Source organism: Phyllobates terribilis, unplaced genomic scaffold, assembly GCF_046119375.1.
Source record: "Phyllobates terribilis strain yellow unplaced genomic scaffold, ASM4611937v1 Scaffold_231__1_contigs__length_3143052, whole genome shotgun sequence".
NCBI lineage: Eukaryota > Metazoa > Chordata > Amphibia > Anura > Dendrobatidae > Phyllobates > Phyllobates terribilis.
The window spans coordinates 1,468,350-1,485,147 of NW_027362991.1; positions in this window are offsets into that span (position 1 = coordinate 1,468,350).

Below are 16,798 nucleotides of genomic sequence, written 5' to 3' on the forward strand. Positions count from 1 at the left end.
GCGTTGTCAAAATGTTGGGTGACAGTCATTACTGGTTGGTGACACTTTTAGACCCCCGCTACAAGGAGAACGTTCACTCTCTTATTCCTGAGGTGGAGAGGTCTACAAAAATGGGGCAGTACCAGAAGGCCCTTGCTGCAGAACTGTTAAAAAAAAATTCCCATCTGAACACGCTAGCGGCAGAGGTCACAGTTCGTTGACCAACCAAGGCGTACAAGCGAGAAAGAGGCAACTCCAATCCAGCAGAGGCAGGGGAACACTGTCAACGTTCTGGGACAGTTTTCTGAGACCCGCCCAGCTTACAGGCCCTGAGGCGCGGGGTACTCTCACAAAGAGTGGAAAGTTTCAAAAGATGGTGAGGGAGTACCTTGCCAACCGTACCAGCGTCCTCCGCGATTCCTCTGTGCCTTTTAATTATTGGGTATCCAAGCTGGACACTTGGAATGAACTCGCTCTGTATGCCTTGGAGGTCCTGGCCTGCCCTGCCGCTAGCGTGTTATCGGAGCGTGTTTTTAGTGCCGCTGGGGGAATTATAACTGATAAGCGCACTCGCCTGTCAACTGACAATGCTGACAAGCTGACCCTTATCAAAATGAACAAGGGCTGGATTGGGCCAGACTTCTCATCACCACCAAATGACAGCAGAGTAACATAAAGTCAAATCCACTGTGTTATTTCGGGAGGTGCATTCACATGCACCGCTTCACACCCACACATGGGTATACGCTTCCTCATTTCGGCTGTTTTATGTTCTTCTCCTTATCCTCAGCCTCCACCACCACTATACCACCAGGGTGACTGTGGTCCGTGTTGCCATTATTGAAAGTTCCTCCGTCCTTATTTTTGTCAGCTTTTGCTTGGAAGGCATAAGCAAAGACTGTGGGAGACCCACTTCCCAATAATGGGAATAATATTTTTAAGATGCTGTACAGTATGGCTCTTGTAAGGGGCATTAAAAGTGTCTTGTTAAGCTACTGCGACCTCCACCACTTTTCCGAGGGGCATTAAAAACGTCTTGTTAAGCTACTGGGACCTCCACCACTTTTCCGAGGAGCATTAAAACCATCTTGTTAAGCTACTGGGACCTCCACGTCTCTTCCAAGGGGCATTCAAACCGTCTTGTTAAGCTACTGGGACCTCCACGTCTCTTCTGAGGGGCATTAAAAGTGTCTTGTTAAGCTACTGTGACCTCCACCACTTTTCCGAGGGGCATTAAAACCGTCTTGTTAAGCTACTGGGACCTCCACGTCTCTTCCAAGTGGCATTCAATCCATCTTGGTAAGCTACTGGGACCTCCACGTCTCTTCCAAGGGGCATTCAAACCGTCTTGTTAAGCTACTGGGTCCTCCACCACTTTTCCGAGGGGCATTAAAACCGTCTTGTTAAGCTACTGGGACCTCCACATCTCTTCCAAGGGGCATTCAAACCGTCTTGTTAAGCTACTGCGACCTCCACCACTTTTCCAAGGGGCATTAAAACCATCTTGTTAAGCTACTGGGACCTCCACGTCTCTACTGAGGGGCATTAAAAGTCTCTTGTTAAGCTACTGTGACCTCCACCACTTTTCTGAGGGGCATTAAAACCGTCTTGTTAAGCTACTGAGACCTCCACGTCTCTTCCAAGGGGCATTAAAACCGTCTTGTTAAGCTACTGGGACCTCCACCACTTTTCCAAGGGGCATTAAAACCGTCTTGTTAAGCTACTGGGACCTCCACGTCTCTTCTGAGGGGCATTAAAAGCGTCTTGTTAAACCACTCTGAACTCCACAGCTCTTCCAAGGGGCATTGAAATGTTGTTTTTAATTAACTCTAACCTCCACAACTCTTCGAACGGGCATTGCATTTCCTCCTAATTTTTGGCAGCTTTTGCTTGGAAGGCATAAGCAAATACTATGGGAGACCCAGTCCCCAATAATGGGAATAATGTTTGCAGGGGCGTACATAGAAATCATGGGGCCCCATAGCAAAAGTCCAAATTGGGCACCCCCCCCCATAAAAAATAATAATAAATTCTGCAGTGTAAGTAGAATCGCAGTATATAGGCGCTTTCACAAAGGGCATAGCTCAACTTTTGAAGACAGGGAAATGAACATGTCTTGTGGCATGTACATAGTGAATGTGCCCATACTGAAATCCTTTAGTGTTCTCATCCCTTTTTATCGCCCTATTGATTTAAATACAACAAAACATGCATCCAACACACAGTATTATACCCCCCTACAGTAAATTCCCCTACTGTAACACCCACACACACAGTATGATGACTCCATAGTCCCCCCAGTAAGGTATGATGCCCTCACAAACACCCACACAGCATGATGGCCCACCATATACCCACACTGTATGATGGCTCCCTAGCCACCCCCCTCCCTCACACAGTATTATGGTTCCCAAGAAGTATGATGATCCCCACAGACCCACATTGTATGATGGCCCTCACAGCTGCCCACACAGTATAATGGCCCACAGGTCCTCCACTGTATCATGGTCTCCACGGGACCTCCATACAATATGATGAAAGTACCCACAGTATAATGGCCTGCACAGGTACCCCACACACAGTAATGTTGGCCCCCACAGTAGTCCTCACCACAATATGATGGTCACCACAAGCCCTCCACACCGTATGATGACCCCACAGTAGGCGCCTCCACAGTATAAGGCTCCACAACCCCCTACAAGTCCTGACTGATAAAAAAATATATAAAAATTAATCACCTACCCCTGTTTCCCCAATGAGCTGCTCTATGCACCGTGTGAACGGAGGCGATGCACAGCAGACGTGATATAGTGACATCATGCTTGGTGCGCTGAGACACAGACTCATGGCTGAATGGTACAGCAGGGAGCATTTAAGCATCTGGTCTCCTAAAGAGCTCAAAAGTGGCCATATGATCTGCCGCTATTAGTGGTATGCCACTGGTACTATAGTAAGAGCTATTTTACACAGTGACATTCTTATGTACATACAGTACAGACCAAAAGTTTGGACACACCTTATCATTTAAAGATTTTTCTGTATTTTCATGACTTTGAAAATTGTACATTCACACTGAAGGCATCAAAACTATGAAGTAACACATGTGGAATTATATACTTAACAAAAAAGTGTGAAACAACTGAAAATATGTCTTATATTCTAGGTTCTTCAAAGTAGCCACCTTTTGCTTTGATGACTGCTTTGCACACTCTTGGCATTCTCTTGATGAGCTTCAAGAGGTAGTCACTGGAAATGGTCTTCCAACAATCTTGAAGGAGTTCCCAGAGATGCTTAGCACTTGTTGGCCCTTTTGCCTTCACTCTGCGGTCCAGCTCACCCCAAACCATCTCGATTGGGTTCAGGTCTGGTGACTGGGGAGGCTAGGTCATCTGGCGTAGCACCCCATCACTCTCCTTCTTGGTCAAATAGCCTTTACACAGCCTGGAGGTGTGTTTGGGGTCATTGTCCTGTTGAAAAATAAATGATGGCCCAACTAAACGCAAACCGGATGGAATAGCATGCCGCTGCAAGATGCTGTGGTAGCCATGCTTGTTCAGTATGCCTTCAATTTTGAATAAATCTCCAACAGTGTCACCAGCAAAGCACCCCCACACCATCACACCTCCTCCTCCATGCACCAGGCATGTAGAGTCCATCCGTTCACCTTTTCTGCGTCGCACAAAGACACGGTGGTTGGAACCAAAGATTTCAAATTTGGACTCATCAGACCAAAGCACAGATTTCCACTGGTCTAATGGCCATTCCTTGTGTTCTTTAGCCCAAACAAGTCTCTTCTGCTCGTTGCCTGTCTTTAGCAGTGGTTTCCTAGCAGCTATTTTACCATGAAGGCCTGCTGCACAAAGTCTCCTCTTAACAGTTGTTGTAGAGATGTGTCTGCTGCTAGAACTCTGTGTGGCATTGACCTGGTCTCTAATCTGAGCTGCTGTTAACCTGCGATTTCTGAGGCTGGTGACTCGGATAAACTTATCCTCAGAAGCAGAGGTGACTCATGGTCTTCCTTTCCTGGGGCGGTCCTCATGTGAGCCAGTTTCTTTGTAGCGCTTGATGGTTTTTGCAACTGCACTTGGGGACACTTTCAAAGTTTTCCCAATTTTTTGGGCTGACTGACTTTCATTTCTTTAAGGAATGATGGCAACTCGTTATTCTTTACTTAGCTGCTTTTTTCTTGCCATAATACAAATTCTAACAGTCTATTCAGTAGGACTCTCAGCTGTGTATCCACCAGACTTCTGCAAAACACAACTGATGGTCCCAACCCCATTTATAAGACAAGAAATCCCACTTATTAAACCTGACAGGGCACACCTGTGAAGTGAAAACCATTTCTGGTGACTACCTCTTGAAGCTCATCAAGAGAATGCCAAGAGTGTGCAAAGCAATCATCAAAGCAAAAGGTGGCTACTTTGAAGAAACTAGAATATAAGACATATTTTCAGTTGTTTCACACTTTTTTGTTAAGTATATAATTCCACATGTGTTAATTCATAGTTTTGATGCCTTCAACGTGAATGTACAATTTTCATAGTCGTGAAAATACAGAAAAATCTTTAAATGAGAAGGTGTGTCCAAACTTTTGGTCTCTACTGTACATATATAGTGAAGTCCATATTACGTATAGAGCTTCACTTATAAAGACAACCTTTGTCCATTTGCCGAAATATCAACATCGTGGATGAAATCCCCTGATCAGAAACTGGGCTAACTTTAGGCTATGTTCACACGTTGCGTTTTTGCAGCGTTTTTTATGATAATTTTCTGCTGCGTTTTACAGTACCAGCAAAGTCTGAGATTTCAGAAATCTCATGCACACACTTTGTTTTTTTTTTCCTGACTGTTTTGTCAAAGAGCTGCGTATTTGCAAACAGCAGCATGTCACTTCTTTCAGCGTTTTTCACCCATAGAAAGCAACGGGTAGTGCAAAATTGCAGCAAAAACGCAGGTATCAAGTTTTGCTGTGTTTTTGGTGCAAAAACCTGAGGAAGTTGAATCGTGTTTCTTTTTATGCACTAAACTTTATCAGCATGCACAAGAAACAAATGTACCCTGACAAAAACGCAGAAAAAAACTCAGCAAAACTTGCTTTTTTGATACTGCTACTCTACTGCCAAGAGAGCAGGTTTTGCCTGCGGAAAAAAAATTAGCAAAAACACAATGTGTGAATATAGCCTTACGGGATTGTAACCTGTGAAGATTGTGCAAAGCGCATCTCTCTACACTCCACTGTGTTAGCACTCAGAACGTCAGTTGGCTGTGAAGAACAGACTGACCTGCCGAGAATCTGATCAAAAATATGGATGTGTGAATGAGGTCTTAGGCTGATGGGAGGGGATGAGTCAGATATGGAGACAGTCACCACCTCCAATAGTATATGATCTCCCATCAGCCTAAGGCCTCAATCACACGTGCATACGAGTGCTATCCATCGTCTTCAAGGATAGCACTCGTACCTGTGATAGTGACTCGCCCCTGGGCCGTGGGGTACTCAGGGCCGGGCCTCTGGATGCGGATGGGGAGTAGTAGTGGCGACCCGGTCCCGTGCTCAGGGTGTCAGGCTTAAAGGGGAACCGTCTTTTGATATATGTATGGGAAGTTCCAACTACGCCACCCGTGGATTGCGGTCAGGGATAACCGCCGCTGCAGTGCAGACCGCTGGGGCAGATGTAAGTGTGCAGCACTGAGTAGTATAACTCCCCACGGGAGGAGTGTAGCCCCAGGGCAGTGTAGGTGGATGATGGAGGGGATGATTCCCACCGCAATAGCCAGGAAACGGAGGCCTCTTAAATAGTTCAGGGTCTTTATTTGAACAGGTGAAATGACCCAAAAACAGTCCCGGCTAGGAGGGGGCCTGGATGTCTGAGAACAAGTGGGAAGCCCTTCTGGGCAGGGTGAGGGTGTAGGCCTACCGTGCTCTCTGCGCTCTTCCTGGCTATTTCCCTCCTCGTGGTGTAATAGCCCACGTTCCTGAGCTTGCCGTGTCTTCTCGCCCGTATGGCTTGCAACTTGGGTCCCTTTCTACTCTTGGCCTGGTGCAGCTCTGCTGGTCCCTTCTGCTGAGGCGGAACCTCCGGGCTTCTTAGGCCAAGGGACATACAATCCTCTGCGGTCTGGTTATTTGCTGTAGGACTTGGAATCCTAACAGCCTCGGACACCAAAGTCCGGTAGTTCTGTTTCTCTCTCAGCCAGGACAGGCTCACCTCGCCTTCCGTCCCTGGCTCGTGGCTCCTCTACTGCCACATGACCTCCTCAGCTACAGCTGAACTGACTCTCCCTTCTCTGGGACACCTCTCACTTCAGAGACAGGTCGTCCAGCTCTCCCTAACCCTGCCCCCAGATCCAGCTTTTATAGGGGCAGCCTGGTCCCCCTACTGGCCTGGGACAGGAGGTGCTGCATGCTAATGGTCCCTAACCAGGGAACCTCCCCCTTGCTCTCAGACACAGCTTTATTATACATTTGTGGCATCCAGGCCAGGGTGACACATTCCCCCCTAGTAAAACTTAGTACTCCGGGACTAAGCTTAAAACAAGAGTAATATGCATGACCATTAAAACATTATAAGGCAAGTAAAAGCAAACAACGCACAGGTTGAGTTCTTAAGGTCACAGTGTGGTCTGTGACCGGGTGTCCATTTCACCAACAACAACGGGGAGCTTTAACCAGGTGGGGGGTCTGCCGTAGCCCCAAGTCCTTGACAGTCCTTGTTCATTCCGTTGGTTAAGCTCACAATATATTTACAGGAAAGTCTCGGTTACTCACAGTCCATAACCTGTTAGTCCATGTATTAACTGAAATAAACTGAGAAAACGCGTAGTTACTGGTCATGCAATTACATTTTAAACAATTCAACATTTTGCAGGCTATTTACATTTGCAATCACACCCTACACTCTCCAGCGAGCTGGTATTTGCCCCTTAGTGCTCCGGGTTGACCTATGTAACTCACTGTCTAGTGGTGGTCTAACCTGGCTTTTCTCACTAGCGCTCGGGGTGCAGTCACTGGCTAGACTTACAGGCAGGGCAGGCAGCTGTCTGCGGGTCCTTTAGCTTACCGCAGGCATGGCAGGCTCACTGTCAGCAGAGGGTTGACTCTCCTGGGCTGCTGGTACAGGCTCTTCTGCCTCTGGGGCTGCTTGTTCTTCTTCTCCTTCCTGCTCTAGTGTAGGTTGTTGCTGAATTGGTTGCAGGAAATGCAGGACGGATACCACTATGGCATTGTTTATTCGAGTCCAGGACTGAGGGAACTCCCCAAGAACTGTGCTGATCATCTCTTCCTTGTCCTCTGCGGGTTCAAGGTCACTTTGATCCTCTTCTGCACTCTGTAGTTGCTCGGGGCACCTTTTTAGGTTGTCTCTGGAGATGGTACAAGTGGTTTCTCCTCCATCCTTGGTGATCACGCACACCTTCGGGTTGTCGTGATCAGACTGCAGTACTGTGTAGGATTCCCTTTCCCACTGGTCGTCCAGCTTGTGTAGCCTTCTCTTTCGCTTCAGGACCTACTCACCAGGTTCTAGGGGACCAGCAGGGGCGTCTTGGTTGAAGAGTCTCTCTTACCTTTCTCTCACCTGGGCCTGGCTCTTCTCCACACTCTCCTGTACCTTCTTGTACTGCAGTCGCCTTTCCGTATCCCAGTCCGCATCTGGGGAGGTGTCCTCGGGTGTTAGGACTCCCATCTCCAGGTCTATGGGCAGCTTACCTGGTCTGGCTCGCATCAGGTAAGCCGGGGTACAGTTGGTAGCATTCACCGGGATATGGTTGTATAAGTCTATCAGGTCTGGCAGTTTTTCTGGCCACAGGCTGCGTTCCTCCAGGGGCAACGTCTTCAGGAGATCAATGACTATATTGTTCATTTTTTCACACATCCCGTTGGTTTGTGGGTCGTAAGGCGTTGTCCGAATCTTCTTACAGCCATAGAGGTTGCAGAACTCTTGGAAGATTTCAGCCTCGAACGCTGGACCCTGGTCTGTCAGGACCTGTTCCGGATACCCGTGTGGGCGGCAGAAGTATTGCTGGAAGGCTCTGGCTGCCGTTTGAGCTGTCAAGTCTTTTATAGGGACCACCACTAGAAATCGGGAATAGTGGTCTACGATTGTCAGGGCATGAACGTATCCTGAACGGCTTGGAGCCAATTTGACGTGGTCCAGAGCTACCAGCTCAAGAGGCTGCTTGGTGACGATGGGCCTCAAGGGTGTCTTCTGGCTGGTGCGGTCCTTCCTCCTTAGATTACAAGGGCCACAGTCTCTGCACCACTTCTCTACAGCCCCTCTCATGCCGATCCAGAAGAACCGTCCTCTTAGCAGGAACTCCAGTTTCTTCCAGCCGAAGTGCCCCGCTCTGTCATGGTAAGCCTCCAGGACCATAGCTGCATCTCGCCTTGGGACCACGACTTGCCAGGTCAGCTCGTGCGTCCGGTGGTTGACGAGTCTTCTGCACAGCTTACCTTCATAGAGGAACAGCCTGCTCTTCTCTTTCCATAGCTGCTTGGCTTCCTCTGGAGCATCCGGATCTAGACGGGCGTCTTCCCGGATCAGCAGGTCTTTCACCATGCGGATTGCAGGGTCACTATCTTGGGTCTCGGCCCAACTGTAGTGAGGTAGGGGATTGATCATGATGGTTGTTAAGTCTTCCTCCTTCACGTGGTGGGAGTATTGAGTGGCTCCATACCGGTGAAACGCAGGGAGTTCTACCTCCTCCAGCTCTTCTGGGTCTTCGCCTCCATCAGATAAGTGAGGCATTCTTGATAGGGCGTCAGCGTTGGCATTGGTTCTGCCTGCCCGGTACTTGATCGTGAAGTCATAATTCGAGAGCCGCGCCATCCACCGCTGCTCTAGGGCACCTAGTCTTGCATTGTCCAGGTGTGTCAACGGGTTGTTGTCCGCGTACACGGTGAACTTTGCCGGAGGCCAGGTAATGCTTAAACCGTTCTGTGACGGCCCACACCACTGCCAAGAATTCTAGCTTGAAGGAGCTGTAATTCTCCGGGTTTCTTTCAGTGGGCCTCAGCTTCCGGCTGGCATACGCGATCACCCTTTCTCTGCCATGTTGGTTTTCTGACAGTACGGCTCCCAGCCCCACATTACTGGAGTCTGTGTGGAGGATAAAAGGCTGGCCATAATCGCGGTAGGCCAGGATCTCATCCCCCATGAGGGCCATCTTCAACTGGCAGAAGGACTCCTCTTCCGGCTTGTCCCACTTGAAGGGTGGATTTTGACTTCTGGATTTGGATTGACCTATCAGGAGGTCCTGCACTCGAGCTGCCATCTTAGTGAACCCTGGGATGAACCTTCGGTAGTAGCCTATCAACCCGAGGAACTGCCTCACTTCTTTGATGTTTGAGGGGCTTGGCCAGCTCTTGATTACTGTGACCTTGTCAGGGTCGGGGGCTACTCCTTCTGCACTCACCACGTGCCCTAGGTACTGGACCTTCGGTTTCAACAGGTGACACTTTGATGGTTTCACCTTCAGGCCATAGTCTGCCAGGGCTTCGAACACCTCTGCCAGGTGTTTTAGGTGGTCCTCGTAGGTCTTCGAATAGACGATCACGTCGTCCAGGTAAAGTAGGACCGTCTCGAAGTTTCGGTGCCCTAGACAGCATTCCATCAGCCTCTGGAAGGTCCCTGGTGCGTTGCAGAGCCCGAAGGGCATACAGTTGAATTCGCTCAATCCCATCGGGGTGGTGAAGGTGGTCTTCTCCTTGTCAGCCTCTGCCACAGGAACCTGCCAGTACCGGCTAGTAAGGTCCAAAGTAGAGAAGAAGTTAGCTGATTTTAGGGCTGCCAAAGACTCCTCTATCCTAGGTAACGGATACACGTCTTTATGGGTGATACGGTTGATTTGTCTATAGTCCACGCACATTCTCATGGTATCGTCTTTCTTTTTTACCAGAACGAAGGGGACTGCCCAGGGGCTACAGCTATCTCTAATGACCCCAGCTTCTTTCATTTCTCTCAGCATGCCCTTTGCGTTCTGATAATGTGCAGGGGGTACAGGTCTGTGCCTCTCTTTTATTGGTGGGTGGCTCCCCGTGGGGATGTGGTGTTCCACTCCCTTTACTCTGCCGAAGTCTAGCGGGTGCTTACTAAAGATTCTCTCGCACTCCTGTACCACCCGGTAGACTCCTTGTTTTTGGTGCAGGGGAGTGGAGTCAGCACCCACATGGAGTTTCTGGCACCAATCCTCCTTTTGTTTCTGGGAGCCATTACCCTCCGCCTGAGGAGATGGAGGCAAAGGCTCCACGGCCCTGATAGCTTTGTGTTTGACAGCAAACAGTTTGGCAAGTGTAGCGTACCTGGGTAAGTGTACCTCCCTCTCCCCAATGTTGAGAATGCGAACGGGCACCCTCCCATGACGGACATCAACCACCCCCCGGGCTGTCAAAATGGTGGGCCTGCTGTTTGAGTACACGGGTTCTACCATGGCTTGGTAGTCTCTGCCTCTCAACCCGACTGCAGTCCGACACCAGATCATCATTTCACTTTTGGGAGGCATGGAAATGGGGAATGGGTCACTCATTCTTACGCTACCGATCTTACGCTACCGATCTTACGCTACCGATCTCACCACCAGACAGTTCTACCTGCTGCCGTCTCATCAGAGCCTTTATCTCTTTGTTGAGGACTCTCTGTTGGCTGGAACTAGCATTCACCGCCACCTGCTGTAAAATTACAATTATCTCTGAAAGACAATTTTCAATCACGTTAGTACTCACAGTTATTTTAGGGTGACTTTCACGACGGTCAATGTCCACAACAATCAGCCCCTGTGCCGACAGTTCAACTTTACCAATCTTAATGGTCATCTCTTTGAACCCCATCTGCGGCACGGGCAAGCCATTACTGGCGATGATGCTCAAGTCATTGTCTGGATACCGTGTTATATCAGCATCAGTCCAATGCTGCTTAAAAAGTACATAAGGGATAGCAGTTACTTGCGACCCGGTATCCAGCAAGGCACTCATGGGAATACCATCCAGCACCACGGGTAAAACCGGGTGCCCCCCGACGTACTTATTACGCCAATTGTAAGGGCCTGGTGATCTTATGCCTGGGGGTTGGCCTTCTGCCCCAGGTTTGACCCGTTTGAATTACAGTACCTGGAAATGTGTCCAGGCTGGCTGCATCGACGGCAAATGGGTTGTCCATCCTCTGCGTAGCGGTCTGTGGGCCTCCCTCGGAACGACGGGGTCCTCCTCTGTCGACGCCACGGGACATCCCCCGGACTTGAAGCCAACTCGATGGGTCTTGACGGGTCCACTTGTAACGCCTGGACGGTCCTGGTCAACGCCGCGACGCTCCTGGTCAGCTCCTGGACTTGGTGGTGCACATCTTTCGACGGGGCTTGGTTCAGGGCGTGTGCATCGGCCCCCACAGAGTCCATAGAAGAGGGCTCCGCCTCCTGGTGGTAGGTGAGAGCAGGGCGCCGGGGGTTTATAGCGCCACTTGGTGCAGGTTCACGGAGCACCCTTATGGCCCTGTCCTTGAATTGGGCAAAGGTTTGACCAGGGTTTTGAAAGAACATGAGGCGCAGCTGGGTTCTGTGGGCACTAGACAGCAGACCTTCTATGAATTGTTCTGTTAGTAGCTTATCCGTATCCTGCACGCTGCCAGGGTCAGCTTGTTTGATGGCTCTCAAGGCTTCCTGCAAATTTAGGGCATAGTCTCTGATGCTGTGCTGTGCCCGCTGTTTACAGCCATAGAACCGCTGTAGCGTCGGCGTCCCTGCCTCCTGCTAGGCAGGGACGCTGTTTCCCTCACCTCTCCGCTCCGAGCCCGGCGTCTTCCTCCCGCTCTGCTGGCAGCTCGCGCTCCTTCCCGGCCACGGTGCTTAGGGCGCGCGCGCTCCCCCCCTCTTAAAGGGGCCGCGCGCGCCATCCTAAGGAGTCCCCGGCCAATGGCCGGAGGACTTCACCATATATAAGGCACCTCCTCCAAAATGGAGGTGCCCGAGCAATGTTGTTGCACTGTTCACTACTCTGCTTCAGCCCTCAGGTCCCGTTTCCAGTTACCTGCCAGTTACCTGCCAGTTTCCTGCCAGTTTGCTGTCTGATTCCTGCCTGTTATCCGCTTACCTGCTTGCTAGCCTGAGGTCCGATGGTCTGCCTTCCGACATCTGTCAGTCTGTCTATGGACCAGCTTGCCCGCTCACCTGGGAGCGCTCACCTGCTACCTGTCTGCTAGCCTACCTGGAGGCTCCTCCATCACGTGCTGTGACCACCTGCCAGTCCAGAGACTCTTGCCCGCTCACCTGGGAGCGCTCATCTGCTACCTGCCTGTTAGCCTACCTGGAGGCTCCGCCGTCACGTGCTGTGACCACCTGCCAGTCCAGAGACTCTTGCCCGCTCACCTGGGAGCGCTCAACTGCTACCTGCCTGTTAGCCTACCTGGAGGCTCCGCCGTCACGTGCTGTGACCACCTGCCAGTCCAGAGACTCTTGCCCGCTCACCTGGGAGCGCTCATCTGCTACCTGCCTGTTAGCCTACCTGGAGGCTCCGCCGTCACATGCTGTGACCACCTGCTTATCCAGAGACTCTCGCCTGCTCACCTGGGAGCACACATCTGCCATCTGCCTGCTAGCCTACCTGGAGGCTCAGCCGTCACAGGTCGTACCTACCCTTTACCCAGAGACTGTCCCGGTCACTTGCCGTGACCTCCTGCCCGTTTACCCAGAGACTGTCCCGGTCACTTGCCGTGACCTCCTGCCCGTTCACCCAGAGACTGCCCCGGTCACTTGCTGTGACCTCCTGCCCATTTACCCAGAGACTGTCCCGGTCACTTGCCCGTTTACCCAGAGACTGTCCCGGTCACCTGCTGTGACTACCTGCCTGTCTTTCCCGCTTCCTTACAAGGACCGCCCCCTTGTATAAGTTGCTCAGAGGTTCCGCCTCCCAGACCCGTTACAACCGCATTTTGATCTCTGCTGAGGTACGGGTGTCAAAGGTAATCCGCAGCCGGGTCAGAATGTCCCTTACAGTCCTTTTCTCCTCATCTGACCATGATTTCACTTCCCGCTGGGCTGCGCCGGTTAACTGCCCCGTCAGAATGCTCACCTTCTGTTCTTCTGTCAGGGGATAAACTTTAAATAGACTGTGTAGTCTTTCTTTAAAGTCAGTTAAGGTATGGGATTCCCCTGAGTATTGGGGCAGCCAGGCTGCTCCGGGGATGTAGGGCATGGAGAACGGCATCACCGCTGCTGCAGCCACGCTGGTGGTAGAAGGTCCCTCCGCGTCCGTCATCTTCCTCCCCCCCTAGTTAAGCGTGGCCTACCTTCCGTTGATCCTCTTCCGTAGGCCGCGGCTCCGCTGGTGCTGCTCCGGGCGAGGACCTTGCGTCGCATCCTGGTGATGTCAGCGTCGCTCTCTCTCCTTCCAGGACCTTGCGCAGCGTCGGTGCGTAGTGCGGGGCTTCGGGTCTCGCGCAGTTTGGACGTCCACGCCCCTCTTCTTCCCGCGCGGCGTCCTGAAGATGGCGTCCGATGGCGGGAACACGGCTGAAGATGGCGGGAAACGGCTCCGGATGGCGGGAAACCTCACTCAGGTAAGTACAAAGTCTTTTTCAGGCGCGCAATACCCGTTTGTGGCGGGTTGGTCACAATCCTGCCGACTACGCCAGAAAGCTGACTCGCCCCCTGGGCCGTGGGGTACTCAGGGCCGGGCCTCTGGATGCGGATGGGGAGTAGTAGTGGCGACCCGGTCCCGTGCTCAGGGTGTCAGGCTTAAAGGGGAACCGTCTTTTGATATATGTATGGGAAGTTCCGACTACGCCACCCGTGGATTGCGGTCAGGGATAACCGCCGCTGCAGTGCAGACCGCTGGGGCAGATGTAAGTGTGCAGCACTGAGTAGTATAACTCCCCACGGGAGGAGGGTAGCCCCAGGGCAGTGTAGGTGGATGATGGAGGGGATGATTCCCACCGCAATAGCCAGGAAACGGAGGCCTCTTAAACAGTTCAGGGTCTTTATTTGAACAGGTGAAATGACACAAAAACAGTCCCGGCTAGGAGGGGGCCTGGATGTCTGAGAACAAGTGGGAAGCCCTTCTGGGCAGGGTGAGGGTGTAGGCCTACCGTGCTCTCTGCGCTCTTCCTGGCTGTTTCCCTCCTCGTGGTGTAATAGCCCACGTTCCTGAGCTTGCCGTGTCTTCTCGCCCGTATGGCTTGCAACTTGGGTCCCTTTCTACTCTTGGCCTGGTGCAGCTCTGCTGGTCCCTTCTGCTGTGGCGGAACCTCTGGGCTTCTTAGGCCAAGGGACATACAATCCCCTGCGGTCTGGTTATTTGCTGTAGGACTTGGAATCCTAACAGCCTCGGACACCAAAGTCCGGTAGTTCTGTTTCTCTCTCAGCCAGGACAGGCTCACCTCGCCTTCCGTCCCTGGCTCGTGGCTCCTCTACTGCCACACGACCTCCTCAGCTACAGCTGAACTAACTCTCCCTTCTCTGGGACACCTCTCACTTCAGAGACAGGTCGTCCAGCTCTCCCTAACCCTGCCCCCAGTTCCAGCTTTTATAGGGGCAGCCTGCTCCCCCTACTGGCCTGGGACAGGAGGTGCTGCATGCTAATGGTCCCTAACCAGGGAACCTCCCCCTTGCTCTCAGACACAGCTTTATTAAACATTTGTGATATCCAGGCCAGGGTGACACAATAGTCTATGGGGCCATTCACATGTCCGTGATTTTAGAGACATGCCCGATTTTGATCCAAGGGTCAGATTACACTTGGCCATGCAAGGTCAATGGGTTTGTGAAAAAAAAAAAACGGACTGCACTCTGATGACATCTCAGTGCAGTCGATTTTCATGGTCTGTAAGAATGAAGAAGGTGGAGAATTGTTTTATTTTTTTATTTCTCCGGGTACGAGAACAACGGATGACACTCAGGTCACACTCTGATTAAAGTCTGATCAGAATAATCGGTCCATTTTTCTTGTATGTGGAAAAATCAGAAGTGTGAATGAGTCCCAAGGTTGTTTTTAAGTAGTAGTGGATCCTACCTGCCCTTTAAATTTGGTTAGTCCTATGAAAGAATGGTACGTCTTGTCGTTCTTGATGGGCTCCCATGAATTGGCCAATTTAAGCACCAAGTACCTTCATTTTCCATATCTCTACGCTTACAGAGGCGACTGTATTCTTTATTATGCAGTGATAGCAGCAGCGCCTGTTCACACTTATTTTATTCTGTCTGGAGGCGATATACTTACATAAACACAGAGGGGTTGTCCAAGTTTGGGATGAAAGTCTACAATCGCTCTATATGACTACGGTCATCTGAATCCTCACATCATACGCTGTCAAGATTCTTCGATGACAGTGGCAAGAACAGCCGGTCACGTCCAAGTATGTGTTTTGCATGTCTGTGGTCACGTGTCGATTAAACGTGCTCGGCCGCATTCAGTTCCCTTGTATTGATCGAGGACGAAGACGTCTAGTCAGAATGTGACTGGAAGAATGCAAATTGTTACAACCCTCTGTTTTTTTTTCCTTCCTGTGTTTTGCGGTCATGTGACAATTTGCCTTTATATTCCAGCTCCGCCCTTCTGGCTGTGCTGGACTTCAGTTTTTGACTGCTTCTCTAGCCAGGTGCTTCTGTGCCTATCTGGCAGCTCGCTTGGTCCTTCTGGGACCTTTAGTACCTTTTTGTCAGTTTGTATTTTTGTGTTCTGCAACTACTTCTCTGTTTAGGAGGTGTCCCATTTTTGTCCCAGTCCTTAGTACTTTTAGGGACTCCTCCCCTTATGCTATAGGTCTCCGTTCAGACTAGCTGAAGACTAAGGCGGGTCTGTTCGCTAGGAACAGGCAGCCCGCTACATCGTAGGGATTCAGCTTAGTCTTATTGTAGGGACAGCTTTCCCCTATCTTTCCTTAGTTCATGTTGCAGATCATAACACAAATCACATACTTGTGGTTGCATGACCGCCTGCACGCGATGTGTGTGTGACGCGCCCCCTGGGCCGTGGGGCACCCAGAGCCGGGCCTGTAGATGCTGGGGGTTGTAGTCACCGTGGCGGTAACCCGGTCCGTGACCCAGGGCGGTCAAACCAGGGTAGTCTATGTGTATCTGTTATATATAGTCCGACTACGCCACCTATGGAATGTGGTTATTGAGAACCCGCCGCTGCGGAGCAGTCCGCTGAAGCTGGTGGTATGTGCAGCAAGGTGATGTAACTCCCAACAGGAAGAGTGGAGCTTCAGGGCAGCGTGTATGGATGATGGTGGTGGTAGTGCAAGGTATCAGTAATGACAATACTGAGTCTTTGCAGTGCAGTCCCAGGGTCTTTACTGTTGGCAATTATATGGGCCCCAACGGGAGTACCGGCTAGTGATGAGTGCCTGATCAGTCTGGGAACAATCCTAGAGTCCTCCTGGCCAGGTGAAGTTGTAGGCCTGCCGTTCTGACTATACTCTTTGGCTATCCCGCTTATAGTCGTGTTGTAGCCCACGTCCCTGAGTGTAACGTGCTGCGCTCACCCATATGGCTGGCGACTCCTACCTTGTGTATTCCTCGCTCCTCTGTGGTGGTACGGGTCCTTTCGTGTGGCTGAGCCTCCGGGCTTCTGTTGGGCCAGGAGACCTGCAATCTCCTGCCCTGCGGTATCTGCTGCTGGGTATGTAATCCCCACAGCCTCGGACTCCGGCGTCCGGTCCTCTGTGGATACTATCCAGGACGAACTAACTCCAGCTCCAGTCCCAGGCTTTTTACTCCTTCGTGTTCTACTTGACTCCATACACTGAGCTCTAGACTCCGACTCAGACTGACTAACCGCGCCTCCAGATCCAGTTATATAGGGCAGGATCCTCCCCTTTCTGGTCTGGAG